Source organism: Anarhichas minor, unplaced genomic scaffold (assembly GCF_050575085.1).
Source record: "Anarhichas minor isolate MPS153535 unplaced genomic scaffold, ASM5057508v1 ptg000007l, whole genome shotgun sequence".
Taxonomy (NCBI): Eukaryota; Metazoa; Chordata; class Actinopteri; order Perciformes; family Anarhichadidae; genus Anarhichas; species Anarhichas minor.
This window is the reverse complement of record NW_027466453.1, coordinates 12,073,712-12,089,202: the sequence shown is the minus strand read 5'-3', so window position 1 is coordinate 12,089,202 and position 15,491 is coordinate 12,073,712.

Genomic DNA, 15,491 nt, shown 5'->3' with positions numbered 1-15,491 from the left:
AAGCCAGCGATTCAGCGGTGGGCTCGCGCTGCACCTCCACCCGTTCCCGCTCTCCTCTCGCCAAGCCTCAGATCCACCAGGAGCCTGGGGAGTTGTACGTCGCACAATGGGCCCATTGTACGTGCTGAGGTAACACCATAATTGTTACAATCTTCCCATTCAGGTGAAAACCACACCCACTTTTGACTCCCAGTGACATCTTGAGAGGTTTGTGGCTTTCAGCGATGTAGCATTAATCAGATATAATGGGGGGGGGGGGGGGGGGACGTGGGTGGCTCGCGCACCTGAGGTTGTGGCTTGAGCCCTAACTACAGTAAGCTCCTGTTTGTATCTTCATGTGTGTCTGTGTGAGCCGAGGTCCAGACCACAAGCGCCGTTGAGCCGGAGTGACAGATTTAATAACAGGCTGATATTTCCACAAGGTGGATCGGTGATCTGTGACGAAAGAACAGTCCACTGGAGAAGTTTAATAATCCCTCGCTGCCAATGTTAACCCCCAAATGAGAAATAATTTTTCCACAAGCAGGCCACTCTGACGGAACATAAACAGATGTGCTGAAAAGAGAACATCTATATTCTCCAGGGTTGGGTTTCTCTTTTTGGTTTTATTTATTTATTCTGTTCCTTCCCTGGACTGCCTCTTATCACGGGGCTTTGCATTTAACGAAAGGGATGTCAGCCTCCTCCCCACGCGCCTTACACATCCTGGGGACATAAATCACAACTATGGGTCTGCATCTGGGAGGGGCCAGTGAGGAGGAAACAGTATGGAGGCCTGGGTGGTTCCAGCTGGTCTGCTTCCAACTCTTAGTTGAGCCTAATGCAGCCTTGTGAGGAGCTTCCCTGCCTTTCATCCGTTTAGGAAACATCTGGAATCATCTGACGGTTTGAGTGAAAGCATGCACGTGCATGTGTGTGTATTTCAGGAGGCTTGCCAGGAATGTTATCACTGTGTAAAAGATTAACCTCACTGTCCAGCAAATAAATTAAGGAAGCTCACTGGTGAATTGCCAACAGATGTTTGGGCTTTGACATCATCTCCATGTGAGCAAATTCCTGCTGAGCGTCAACAAGTAGTTTACAGTCCCCTCCTCACTACTGGCCCACCGTGTATAACTGTGCCATTATCTGCTGCACTGAGAGGAAAACTGAAATATCTACACGCTTTATGTTCAACCACCACATAATTCTATGGCTTTTAACTTGTCAAAGACTCGCTTACAAGAGCTGAATAGTCAAAACCAGGTACAAGCGCGTACTGTTGCCGTTCAGCAGAGTGGTTATTGTATCCAGGTGAGCAGACAAAGCCTGTGGGGGCGCAGCGTGTCTCTCCACGCCCGAGCCCTGGCATCAGGCCTGTATGTGTTGACAGAGGTCAGGAGTCACACCTGTCGGTAAAACACCTCTTTCCCCGCGCACGAGGCGTCGTCACCTCAAACACCATAGACACTCGGAGCTGCCTCTGCACGCGAAAAAACATCTTTCGTGTCAAGACTGAAGTATAACAAGTTGAAAAACATCATCAGTGCTTGCTGTGTCACTGTGTGGTGGAAAACCTCAAAAAACGTCAGCTTTTAAGAAAATAAGAATAATGGCCCTGTTTTCAGTTTTTGAGGTATTTTTGAGGACATTCACTTTGTATTTAAAGCTCATATTTCTCGTGAAATATCCCAAAGCGGTTGACACACCACCACCACAACAACACACAAAAACATCATGCAAACATCTCTTCCTCTTTTGCCCCTCTATTTCATGCTAACAGAGCGTAAACACCCTAAAAGTTAACAGACGGCCCTCTCAGACATTACAATCTGAACAGTTTTTACAGCTGAATTTCCCGTAGCAGACTAGGTGTGTAGGGAAGAGAGTTGCTGTGTTTGGACCGGGGAGAGGATGCTTAGGTCTGGCTGCAGCGACACCAGGGGATGTGATTTTTGGGAGTATTGCGGAGGATGTTTTGCCTCCTGTGTGGTGACTCCTGACCCCCACCATCCTCTCCCAACCTGCTTCACCTCTGTCCCATTGTAGCTCTGCTCAAAAACCTGCATGTTGTGCATACATTCAGTCCACTGGCCCGTACAGGAGATAACACTGGCTCTGTCTCACATCAGAGCAGCCAGCCTCTGTTCTCATTATTGTTCAGTGAGTCATGTAACCCCCCATGTACAGTATCTATTCCATAAGCATATACTGTGTATGTATATTTGTATATATCGTGTCCTGTACACATTTGTTGGCCAGTTTTCCGCCTCATCTCAGCTCCTGTGCATGGGTGTTTTGTCAGTCCGGCGTGACTTTCTCGCCTGCTAAGACAACATGGTGTCGTCCTGAGTGTGCAACGTGGCCCCTGCTGATCACACTCCGCTGACCTGCGCTCGTACCGCTTCTCATCTTCTCTAACGTGCACTGACATGGCCCTTTGAAGTCATGGGGAGCAGCGTGGACTTGGGACCGGTCCCAACAAAAGCAATCCGATCCTCGGCTGATGTGTCCAAGCATGCCTGTGCGCCCCCCCCCCCCCCCCGACAATGGACTAGGATAGCAGGGGCCCCTTTTGCAACTAACTTCTGTGTGTACCTTGGAGTGGACCTGCATGTTGTTCATGGGGGAACTGGACATCTGATGAGAAAAGGTGCCGTTACACGCAGATCTTTATAGATAGCAGTGATTAAATGTTATCTCCACTGATTCCTCCTCGACTTTAGTTTGTATCATAACAGAAAGTTTGAAAAAAAGTTAAATTTGTCATCTAAAGTTGACCTTTATTCAAAAAATAGCCAGTGGCTGGACTATGCATTATTTTGTTATGTTTGCATACATTTGGAAATTGCTAATTCTTTATTCTTTATAATGTTCACATTGGCAGCTATTGTGAAAATGACTATTAGTTGAATAGAACATTTAACCCCCCCCTACTGCAATCACTTTCACACGGCCCCTTACAGCCCAAACAATTCAAACTATTTACTCTTTCAAGTAATTGCCAGGTGCAATTGATTTTCATTCTCACCTAGTTTCATTTCACAGATTAGAGCTTATTTTGGCTGCAATCAGAGGCTTCACGCATGACACTTTTTGTTTTTAGAACAAAGTGTTTTTGTTTAGGAGACTCCGGTATGGTAACCACCACAGCGTTCCACGTCTGACCTGTAAACCCAAACCTCTTAACACACATTTGGAAACGTTCGATATGCAAAGCTCACCTCAAACAGTATTTGCATACAGAGAAGGAGGAACCTTGAGTCGCAAGACAGACGTGCTTTTTGCTATCTTGACATTGCGGTCTTTGTTGTGTGTGTGCTTTGTGTTTACATGTGCTGATATGTAAGCATCAGACAAGTTAGAACAGCTCAAACCCAGCTGGAGGGCTTGTTCTGGACTCAAGGTCTCTCTCCTCCCTCCTGGAGAGTATGAGTGAGTACAACCTTGTCTCCTACCCGCAGCAGGTCCTATCTATGTCTGGCACCATTATGGACACAAGGACATATAAGAACTCGTTTATCTAACGTGGAAAAACTTGTAATCTGGCCTTCGATGCCTCTGCAAAGAATTATTTGCCAAGAAAAGCTCCAAGTCAATTACTTGGTATTTGATATAATCCATATTCCAGAATGGTAAAAGACCAGTGGAAGAGGGGGAAAAAAAAAAAGACGTAGTTGAGAAAGAATTTCTCAACCATAATCAGCCAACACCAGAGTCTCACTCTGCAATCTATCATCATTGCGCAATAACAATCTTTTTACGCACGAGTGACACGGCAGTCTTTATAAATAAGCTGTCTTTATTCACTTCACATCCAGTAAACCAAAGGCTCTGGCTGGAAGGACTGTATCCACTCTCACCATGAATTAATCCTCAGGATATGGAGCACAAACCTGCCAAGAGAAGACTATATTATAGAGCAACCACGGCTGTGCTCATTTCAATCCCATTTATCCGCTTTGGGATCACTCAACATGCTGACAGGAAGGGCAACACCTCATTCACACCCGCCCATAAACACTTCCTTGTTTGTCTTCAAAGTTAACACCAACACCAGCGTGCAAATGATGTACTATCGCCAAAAACCGAGCCCAAGAGTGACCTCAGCGCGGAGCAACGCAGCAAATCCATCCACTACATCTGGTTCACTTTAGCTTCAGCATCAACAAGTGCTTCCACTTCCACAGTGGATGCATTTGTATCACTCTTGCAGAGCACATATGGAGCCACGGAGGATGATGTGCTGCAAAGCTTGAGAGCGTAGCACCCGATGCATGTATATTTCATGAGGCATTAGACGCCGTTTTATTCATGCTGGTCTGTTTTGTTTGGGAGACAGAGAGCGGAACAATAGATTCATGGCGTAGTGATGGAGGATTAGAATACCTACAGTCCACACAAGCACTCTTTATTCACTGGAGGGGCCCATTTGTAATTGTATTTGGTGATTTTCTGTGGAGGAATTCTTGGAAATCATTCAGAGGAATTTCTTGACATTAAAAAAAATGAGTCATGTTATGTGGACTGGAAGATATACTGTAGCATGATGAAATGTTTTACGGCGGGAAAACCATGAGGTTCAAACTTCCTCAAGAGACCGTGATGTATTGGATAATCATCTTTCAACATCAAAACCGTGTCTGGAACTGACTGACTTTACCCGGGCGCCGTGCATGTTCCGAGGAAAATTAAACATTGGCTGAACCACCTTAACATTGACCTAACCCCATCTATAAAGCTGCTGCTATACGGTCTCTGCATCCCGAACAACGCTCCCCTTTGTTCCCCGTGCGAGGAGTGGAAAATGAAGGAGACCATGGTCCTCTGCTGTAAATCATTTGAAACAGACGGGTTCACAGGTTTTGGTTGTGGTTTATAACAGCTAAGCTTGTTGAGTATCAGTCCCATGAGCTCTTTTCTCTCCCCCCCCCCCCCCCCAGCTGCTTTCTGCAGAGCTGACTGCAGGTAGCTCAGCAGAAAGCCGGCGCTCGCTCCTGTGGTATTTATTTGAACACATGAAATAGTTCTCTACGGAGGACTGATACATTCCAGTGGATGAGTGGTTCATGACGAATAGGGGGGGGGGGGTGTTTACGCCTTCAAAGAATATTTCCTTTGGTTGTGTTCATATGCACATTTAAATGACTGGTTGTCCTTAAAGCAGCTTTAAGTAAAAAAAAAAAAAAAAAGTTAAATATCAACTTACAAGGTGATACAATGTTGGATTTGGTTTAACAGCTTGTTTATGCTACTACCACAGTCATAATATTACTGGTTTCACAAATGTATCGTGTTTTAACAGTCGAGAAGAGGAAATAATCGCAAAAAGTGTGTCTTTACTGCAGAGACGGCCAGAGAGCGTTTACCTTTACACTGAAAGATATACTCTCATAAATATATGTTAAAAAAACAAACCTATCGCAACATATTCATAAAAACATATCAACACATCAACCGTCTGCATGTACCTGATTATCACTTTACGTAGCGAAGCCATTTAGATCTTGTTTTAAACTAAATACAGCCTCTGATTTTCATTTATTTGTCTTTTCTTCGGCCTCCAATTTGTTTTAAATTAGTTCCCAAGAAGATATTCTCCATATTCTAAGTATGAGTCCTTAGTTACAACTATGTTGAGGATGCACAGAGAACCACGTTTCTATACATCTCTTAATACATTCCAGTGAATGAGTGGTTGGTGACAGATAGAGCTTGGGGCAGATTTATTTCACAGCGTTTACAAATACTTTCTTTGTTCCCCTCTTCATATTTAAGTGTCACTTGTGTTTCTGTTAGATACAATACTTTATCACTATAACTTGTGTACCACATAGCAGGTGTTTGTACCCCAGTCATCATTTTTCTAGGTACACACTAGAAAGGTTAGCATGTACTGGCAGTAGAGCAGAGAGCGGGGGGGAAAGCAACACTGAGAAGAGCAAGAGGCAGGGACACCGAGCGAAGTAATAAAAGAAGGAGCGGAGACGACAAAGTGAGCAAATCCAATTTAGCCATATGTGATCCTATCGCCACAGCAACTCTTTGTGTTTGCAGCGAGCAGCTTGTGAGCTTTGGCACCAACCGACTCTTCTCCCCGCTTTTGCCCCTTCCGTCCTAACTGCCGTCCCTGAAAAGACGAGCAGGCCGATAGAAAAAGGCAAAATGTGATGTGGGACGACGTGGAGAGAGAGAGAGTGAAGAAGAGGAGGAAAAATAAAGAACAAGCGGGGGGATAGGGATGTGATGAAGTGAGTGGAGACTTGAGAGGGGAGTCAAAAGGACATTCCTGAGCCAGCTGTGGGTTGGAGGGGGAATTCTCACTGAGTGCCTGACAAATAAAACAAGACGCGGGCTATTTCAGTATTCCAGGCAAAAGACCCACTGGCACATCGCAGCGGAATGAGGGGGAAAGAGAGATTTTGGAAGGAAAAAAGAGGCAGCTAATGAGAGAACCAGCAGGCTGCGTGGTCCTGTAAGGCTGGCCTGGAACCGCAGCAGTCCAGCGGTTAACCTTTCGCTGCCTCTCCCTCTCCTGTCTCCTCCAAAATGGAGGCAGAAACTGGCAGCAGCAGCGATTCTCCTGCACCCTGACAGCACACAACACATTCCTCTTGCACAGACAGGTGGTGGGGCTGTTTAATAAATACAGGATTTGATGGAGGGAGTCAGCAAAGGAGGGAGGGGGGGGGGGGGGGGGGGAGTCAAAGGCCATCACAGACTGTAAACAGCAGAGTTGAGCAGCCATAATATGGCTACTGCTCTTCAGGGGATGCAAAACCCCGGACTCCACTCATAACTCCTTGTTAATGACTCACCCATTCAGAACCACCGACTACAGATGGCTCACTATATTAAGTGGTGCTCAACTATACAGCTATGAGGTTCAAGAGTGAGCAGTTCAAATCGTGAAGTTCAATAATTCTGCTGGAGTGGCTCAAAAGGCTGAAAATGATTATTTATTTCCTCTAAAGCACTCAGACCACACAAGCCAGACCAGTGTTTCCCAACTTTATTATGTCCGTCTGTCGATCCACGACGTTCACTTTTCAATTGATTTTAAAGTGCACGTTATCTAACGCACTATTACTTAAACGTGGATATGGTTACAAAACGTTTTTTTGTACAATTTATTATGTCTTTTTGGTTTGCATTTGTACAGGGAGTGGTATAACTGGACATTTTAACCATTTATCTGTTACTTTTAGCTATTAGGCTAACTGCTTGTACTTTTAGCTAATTATTTAAGTTAACGGATAAGTTACGTTATCCGTTTGCTACTTTTATCTGACAATTTCAAGTTCGTTTTTTTCACTTTTAGCTAAATGACAGTTTTAACTCAAAGATGTGGGAGGGTAATTCAACAATTGTCCTTAAAAAACGTTTACAATCTAAAAAAATACAATCCAACAGCCCTTCAATAAATAAATCCAATCTTAAAAAGTGTAGTTGTTGCTGCACTTTATCAGAGAGAAATAGATTTGACTCCACTGTTTGTCTGATTGAATTAAATTAAGGTGTTTGTAATTCAAACACATGTTGCTTAACGGCACAGATACCCTTCAGATAAAAGCACGTCATTTATTGTCAAGAGTGGAATCACTTGTAACAGCCCAGAGCTCAGAATAGAAATAAATTCCCCTCCTTTGTTTCATGCAAGTTTTGTTTTTTTCACACTTCAAGAATCAGTTGACGTTGTTTCCCATCAACATCAGCATTTCTTATTTCACACTTTGTGATCTAAATGCCATTTGGTTCACCCACATTAATGAGACAAGTGAACTCATGGTGAATTTAAACTGCTGTCAAGAGTTTCTTCAAGATACCTTAAAGTGATAAATATATATATATATATATCAGAAAGGACCACACAGTAGAAGAAAGGACCTTTTAGCAAGCCATAAAGGACTGATGGTTTGTAGTGTAATGTTTATCTTCATGGATTTCTTGCCATCATGACAAACACTTGCTATTGTTCCATCTGCATGCAGAGACGCGCAGCGTCAGCGTGCACGTCGGTAGGCGGGGTTGAGCTGACAGCCGGCAATAAGACATGACAGACTGATTCACTTGGACGAATGCCACAACAGCGTGCGATGGGCCGACTGCACCACCTGCATGACAGCAAGGACTAATTTGTGTAAATGTGTGGTCATGAGAGAACCTGTCACGTACGCGATTTATGTCTTTGCATTTGGACTGATCAGTGTGAACTGGACTGTATCGCGTCACCAGTTGTCTCGTACCAGATTCGGGGCCCTGCAGGGGGAGGAAACACATCCACTGCCGTCTTTAAAGTACTTTTTGCATCATGCAGCAGAAGCCCGAGGCTTTCCGATGGAGCAGCGCTCCGCTGTTGCCACCCGGGGACAGAATTGGTGGCCATGTGTGTCAGCAGGCTGCCACATGACAGAAACCCTCCTGCCAAAGTCTTTGTGATCTTCCGTGCAGCGTGCGAGCTTGGCCTGCGCCCCTGCACGCGCTTTTTTCCTTCCTCGGCCTTCCCCCCTTAACCACATAGATGAGAGGGGAAGAGGGATACTCATTTCACAGGGGGAAATCCCACATCCTGCAGTTTTATCTTCTTGTCGGTTTGAGGAACCTCAGAAAAATATGATACGGTTACTTAAGGGGTGAAGGAAAAAAAACAGACATGGCGTAAAGTAGACATCGTTGACAATACTGCTGCTACTTTGACACTGGGCACATTCATTTTCTTGTGGAGAATAAGTACAGATGAACAGTTCAGTCTAGAGCAATGTGCGTACTTCCTTTGCTCGAGACTGTATGTCAAAAGCCACTTCCTAGAGTTGAGTCAGTCATTTGGGATGACAGCTGCTGGTAGACCGCTGCAACCGCATCCAATGTCCTTTCTTCCTCAGTCCACTCATCCCCAAATCTCTGCTCTCTTCTCTCTCTCTCTCCTCAGCACTAGAATTAGTATGCACACGCTGCACCACTCTTGCTGGGTCGACTGTGGCTAAGTGGCTAAGTGGAGAGCAATCTGAGGATTGGTGGTTCGATCCCCCGGCCCCGCTAGTCGCATGTCGATGTGCTTGAGCAAGACACTTAACCCCAAAATGAGCTGTGCCTACGGTGTAGAAATGTGATAGAATGTGAATTGTTAGTCGCTTTGGATAAAAGCGTCTGCTAAATGACTGTAATGTAATGTCAAAGCATGAGTGACGCAAATCATGGATAGTTCCAAAGGTTCCTCAACAAATGGCAGTAGTGCGGTGATCTTCTCTAAACCGGTTGAGGACATTCATGTGGATGGTGAACGTGCCTCATGGAAACAGCCCCGTAGCTGCAGAAGAGTTCAGTCCCGGCTCCGTATCCCGCGTCACTGATGGAAATGATTAAGTATCTTGGAGTGTAATTCCACCCACACCCCCCCCCACGGTCTGGCTCTTGAAATAGAGAGAGTAGGACGGCTGGCCCGGGCGGATGTCTGAATTCCTCTGATTGGAGCAGAGCAGCAACTTGTTATTAGTCTGATGTCGACCCATGACCGCGCCAGCAGGCCTGCCATGTGGGGGAGAGGGGCATGGCATCACTCACTCAGAAACCCCTCTCCCCCCTTTGCCAAAACTCCTCTTGCATTGCTAGCCCGTGGTTTTTTTGTGTGTGTACATTTCATTTTTCAAAGACATTCCTTACATTTGAATGGAAACACAAACATGTGCTGGCAGTGCACCCAGATCACGAGTCGATTCCAACCAAAGAGGACGGGCTTTGGGAGCCACGATGCATCTCTGAACATCAAATTTTTGGATGAAAAAATTGATTTGAGTGCATTATCAGAAGTGTGAGTGAAAAGCAGCTCTGTAACTAGTGTGATGTTTATCATGTTAATAACCCACACGCGTCTGGCACAGTGTAACCGCTCTGGTCATTGTGTTCACTGGAGGCTGGTGGGAAATGAGGCATGAACCGCTGAAAGGTTTCAAAGGAAGCGGAGGTTATGCTGAGTATGCGTACTCCAACCACCTGAAAGGCACAGCTCCCAGCCCTGTAATTTGGAGCTCTGTTAAAAGACAAGGCGATACAATAACAGCAGAAATAGTGGAGGAAAAAAAACTGGCGCTCTGCCGTGCTAACAGAGACTTTTGAACACAAGATATTGATGCGTCCCGCTGAGGTTAACCAGACTGAACCACATGGCAGATGTTGCAACTCTCGATACACAGACAAACAAATGGGATTATTGAACTGAGGGAAGGTGTCGAAGACGTACCAAAAATCTAATTTGACCCAGTTTACAAAAGTCAACTGTCAAAATTGAGTTGATGCTTTACCTAAAATAGGATGCCAACAGCTGAAGCGGCGAACCACATAAGAGATTTGTGTTTGAAGTGGGATCTGTTCGTGAAGTCCATAAAGAAGATCATTGCAACCCTGTCCTTGCCAAATATAGTTCACCATTCTGAATGATTACTTGACTTGAACTCTTCTAAACTAAACAACCCTAAAGCCCCGAAAACATATACAGGTGCTGGTCATATAATTAGAATATCATCAAAAAGTTGATTTATTTCACTAATTCCATTCAAAAAGTGAAACTTGTCTATTATATTCATTCATTAGACACAGACTGATATATTTCAAATGTTTATTTCTTTTAATTTTGATGATTATAACTGACAACTCAGGAAAATCCCAAATTCAGTATCTCAGAAAATTAGAATATTGTGAAAAGGTTCAATATTGAAGAGACCTGGTGCCACACTCTAATCAGCTAATTAACTCAAAACACCTGCAAAGGCCTTTAAATGGTCTCTCAGTCCAGTTCTGTAGGCTACACAATCATGGGGAAGACTGCTGACTTGACAGTTGTCCAAAAGACGACCATTGACACCTTGCACAAGGAGGGCAAGACACAAAAGGTCATTGCAAAAGAGGCTGGCTGTTCACAGAGCTCTGTGTCAAGCACATTAATAGAGAGGCGAAGGGAAGGAAAAGATGTGGTAGAAAAAAGTGTACAAGCAATAGGGATAACCGCACCCTGGAGAGGATTGTGAAACAAAACCGATTCAAAAATGTGGGGGAGATTCAGAAAGAGTGGACTGCAGCTGGAGTCAGTGCTTCAAGAACCACTACGCACAGACGTATGCAAGACATGGGTTTCAGCTGTCGCATTCCTTGTGTCAAGCCACTCTTGAACAACAGACAGCGTCAGAAGCGTCTCGCCTGGGCTAAAGACAAAAAGGACTGGACTGCTGCTGAGTGGTCCAAAGTTATGTTCTCTGGTGAAAGTAAATTTTGCATTTCCTTTGGAAATCAGGGTCCCAGAGTCTGGAGGAAGAGAGGAGAGACACACAATCCACGTTGCTTGAGGTCCAGTGTAAAGTTTCCACAGTCAGTGATGGTTTGGGGTGCCATGTCATCTGCTGGTGTTGGTCCACTGTGTTTTCTGAGGTCCAAGGTCAACGCAGCCGTATACCAGGACGTTTTAGAGCACTTCATGCTTCCTGCTGCTGACCAACTTTATGGAGATGCAGGTTTCATTTTCCAACAGGACTTGGCACCTGCACACAGTGCCAAAGCAACCAGTACCTGGTTCAAGGACCATGGTATCCCTGTTCTTAATTGGCCAGCAAACTCGCCTGACCTTAACCCCAGAGAAAATCTATGGGGTATTGTGAAGAGGATGATGCGAAATGCCAGACCCAACAATGCAGAAGAGCTGAAGGCCACTATCAGAGCAACCTGGGCTCTCATAACACCTGAGCAGTGCCACAGACTGATTGACTCCATGCCACGCCGCATTGCTGCAGTAATTCAGGTAAAAGGAGCCCCAACTAAGTATTGAGTGCTGTACATGCTCATACTTTTAATGTTGCATCACATGAGAACATAACTGTGAAGAAGCGGTCAGCACAACAAGACAAAAAGACTAACAGCGAACCGTATCATCTGCTTTGGGAGTCCTGTGATGATCTTTGGGCCCCCGCGGTCGTGAAGTGTCCGTCTGTTGTGCACGTCACAAGTTCAAGACCAGCCGCGGTTAATACACTGCCCTGGAGAGACCAACTTTTGGCTCATCAGACACACTCTGATGCTGCAGCCTCATCACATGCTCCAACCACACACACTAGTGACTGTCTATGACCCAGTTCACGCTGCTAATTGGTAGCTTTTCGATTTGCAAAGGAAAAATGAGCGCAAACTCCGCGTTTCTCCACGGAAACTGAAGACAATCATCCGAGGCCACATGGCCGAGACGTGCAGATGTGCACACAGATACGGAGGATGTGCGAGTGGGAAATGAATCATACAACTAGAACTGATGCTATCTGATGTGACTCATCTGTTTTTCTAACTAATAAAAAGTCACTATTTTAGTTTTGCTTAATACACATGTTTATGTTTCATCAGACAAAGTCCTCTCCACCACAACGTTTCCACTTCCACTTCATTTGACATTATTCATGACTTCATTTAACTGAATAAATGTATTTGGACAGAGTTTTTAATGTTACTTCTGGCTGCCATCACAGCTGTTGATTTTTATCCTCGTATGACGTGGACATTGGAATAATGGGTAACATTTTTTTTTTTATCGAAATGGACAGCACATATACCCGTTTAAGCCAAGATCTAATAATAAAAAAAAGTCAACGCTGTCAAACACAATTTCAGAGACGTGGGATGAACTCAACCTGACCACGTGCACTTCTGCTGGGATGCTTTCATGATATTGTAGCAATGAGCTGCAATCACAGTGTTGCTGACCTCTGCCAAACACTGCAAGCAGATCCAACTGGGTCCAGAGTTAACCCACGGATAGGACTACCCAGAACAGGGTAGAACAACACTAAGCGACAGATGTTTTTGATCGATTTTCTTTTTAGCAAACCACAGCTCTGGCCTATACTCCACGTTGTACCCCAGATGAATGTCTCTCCTCCAGCCCTCTTAAAGACCCTCCTTGAATCCTAAATCCTAGCAACTTAAGACAACTTGTCCAACTCATGGACTTGGCTCACCACCATAAGCCCCCCCCCCCCCCCCACGGCCCTTTTCTTCCAGGGCCCTCCCACGGGCTGATCCCAGGGAACAGCCGTTAATCTGAGGGAGAACGTTGGAGAACGTCTCCTTTTAATTATCAGAAAACTCAGAGCCGGGTTGGAATAATGGTTTCCAAATGGTGAGCTCGGGCAGGGGGCGGGTGCAGGGTTGGAGGAGGTGGCCACGGAAGAGAGCACGAGATCAGGAGGAGGAGCAAAGAGATATGCCTCCGTCTCAGGTCCTGACCTTTGGCTGCCCCCACGCTCAGGCGCTTTGCCACAGATTGAGACCAGATTGACTGCGTTAGCCCAGGAGATGACTGAGTGACAGAATAATCTCACTAGCAGTATCGCGCGCACGCGCACACACACACAGCCCAGTGGAGCTATCTTCCCCACAGGGGCTATCTGTGTGGGCTGTGGATACCTCATATACTCCAGAGATCTTTAACTCAGGCTGATATCACTGATAGAGCGGCACCTCTCCACTCAGACCGTTCATGTTGCACGGGTTGCTGGGGCTGGCGACTCTCTCTGCCTTTTAACTAACACAACTCTTCCTCAGCACCAGAAGCCCATGAGCATTTATCTTCGCCCGAAAAAGTTGAATGAGTTAGAACCATAATCTTTTATGCGCTGTCCTCCTCCCTATTCCCAAGACACACAGGGGGGGGGGGCTCGACAAAGATCTTGCAGCCCGAAGGCTTAGCGCTGAAGCAAAAATAATAGAATCACACAAAAACAAAGCACAAGCTAATCATTATGGCTCCAAAACACATCACACATGCACACACATTCACACACACGGACTACGAGACCACCCCTGAGAGCTGACCTGGCCATGCCCCCCTGCCGCTCAGTGCTGGCGTGTGTCCAGAACAAACTGGGCCTCTCCATAGGGAACAGCGGAGGCCCGAGGCCGACGCTGCTTAGCAGGCGCCGACGGGGCGGCAGGCTGCCAGTGGTCAGTCGCTGCCGGAAGCTTCTGGGAACCGTGTCGCACTCGCTCTAACCCTCGCCCTCACACCAGCCGGGCTCCTGGGATCAGGGCCGGGTGCAGAAGTCGAGAGAGAGAGAGAGAGAGAGAGAGAGAGAACCCCGCACTCCTACGACCGAGCAGCTGGATTCGCTGTCATGGATGAGCTCATTTTGGCCACCGTCCAAACTCGAGGCAATCCAGGGCCCCCCTGACGTCCGAGCTGTCTCCGTGAAGTCACTCTCCGAGCATAGATCAAGACAGAGCAGCAGCACACGGTCTGAGCAGACAGGACCACAAAACAAAGTCTTGAGACTTAGTTCAACCGGGGCCAGAGCGATGACAGAAAGAGGAGGTTCATCTTAAAGAAGGATGTTTCGGCAGGAGAAAAAACCCCAAAAACAAAACATGCCTTCGAGGCTAAATTTAGTCTTATCACACCCATAACCAGGGTAATGTGAAAAAATAACAAAAGACCATGACAACTCCAAGTGTTGCCAAGTAAGCAGCCCCCCCAGCGCCTTTCATCACACAGACGCAGCACAAAGGAAGATTCCCAGAAGTCTGTGAGATGCTCAGCAGGCCTCTTGATATCATTTTAACCCCAACAGACCAGCTGGCCGACGGACAACTCAGCGATAACGCAAGAGCATCTGTCCCTCACTGGTCAGACAGACATAGTTCTCACACACATACACACATGTTACAAATATAGTAAACATGAATGGCGAGTGTGGAATCTGTGAGGAGCTGGAGCTGATGATGGCTGTCTGACTCCTCCAGGACCAGCAGCAGTAAAGGAAGGAAGGCTGCTCTCCGACAAGGCCGGCCAGTCCTCCAGAAACACGAGCCAAAGGAAACCGTTTATCAGGTCGAAACCACACGACTGCAGCGATAAGGTGGTCGGAGCACAAACAGAGTGGCCATTGTTTAAAAAAAAAAAAACGGAATGGAAGAAACCTTTAAGGCTATGAGACATTGTCATGCTTGCCCAATCCGGTTTGGTAAACTTTCAGCAGACAAGTGGCTTTCTGTCCCACATGGGATCAAGAGGAACAGAGGTCAGCAGCTGAATATGTCATTTTGTTTTATTCAATTAGCCAAATTATTTATAAAACAATCTGTGTGTGTGTGCCGTTGGTATAAAAACACTCTGCCCATTAACCTGTGGTCCATAAAAAAAGGGCAGATTCTTAGCAATTAACCCACATTCCCAAACTGAGCCAGCTGCCTTCATTTCCAAAAGACTATAATTCTAAACAACGTGGTAATTTACGAGGCACAGAGCGCATGCCTGGCGCAGGCTGATTATGGCTTTTTGGAAACTTTTAAAGGCCGTGGTTTCCTGGAGGGAGACCGCATCAGCTGTCATATTTCATAATTATAGCATTTCTGCTGTTTCTAAGAATCGTGTCATTTTCGTACCTCCGCTATTTCTATCAGTCATGTAATTATCATATTCAGTCGTTGCTACTAGAAACTTAGTTTTCTGTTCTTTCCTGAAGTCAACCTTAAAAACAATGTAT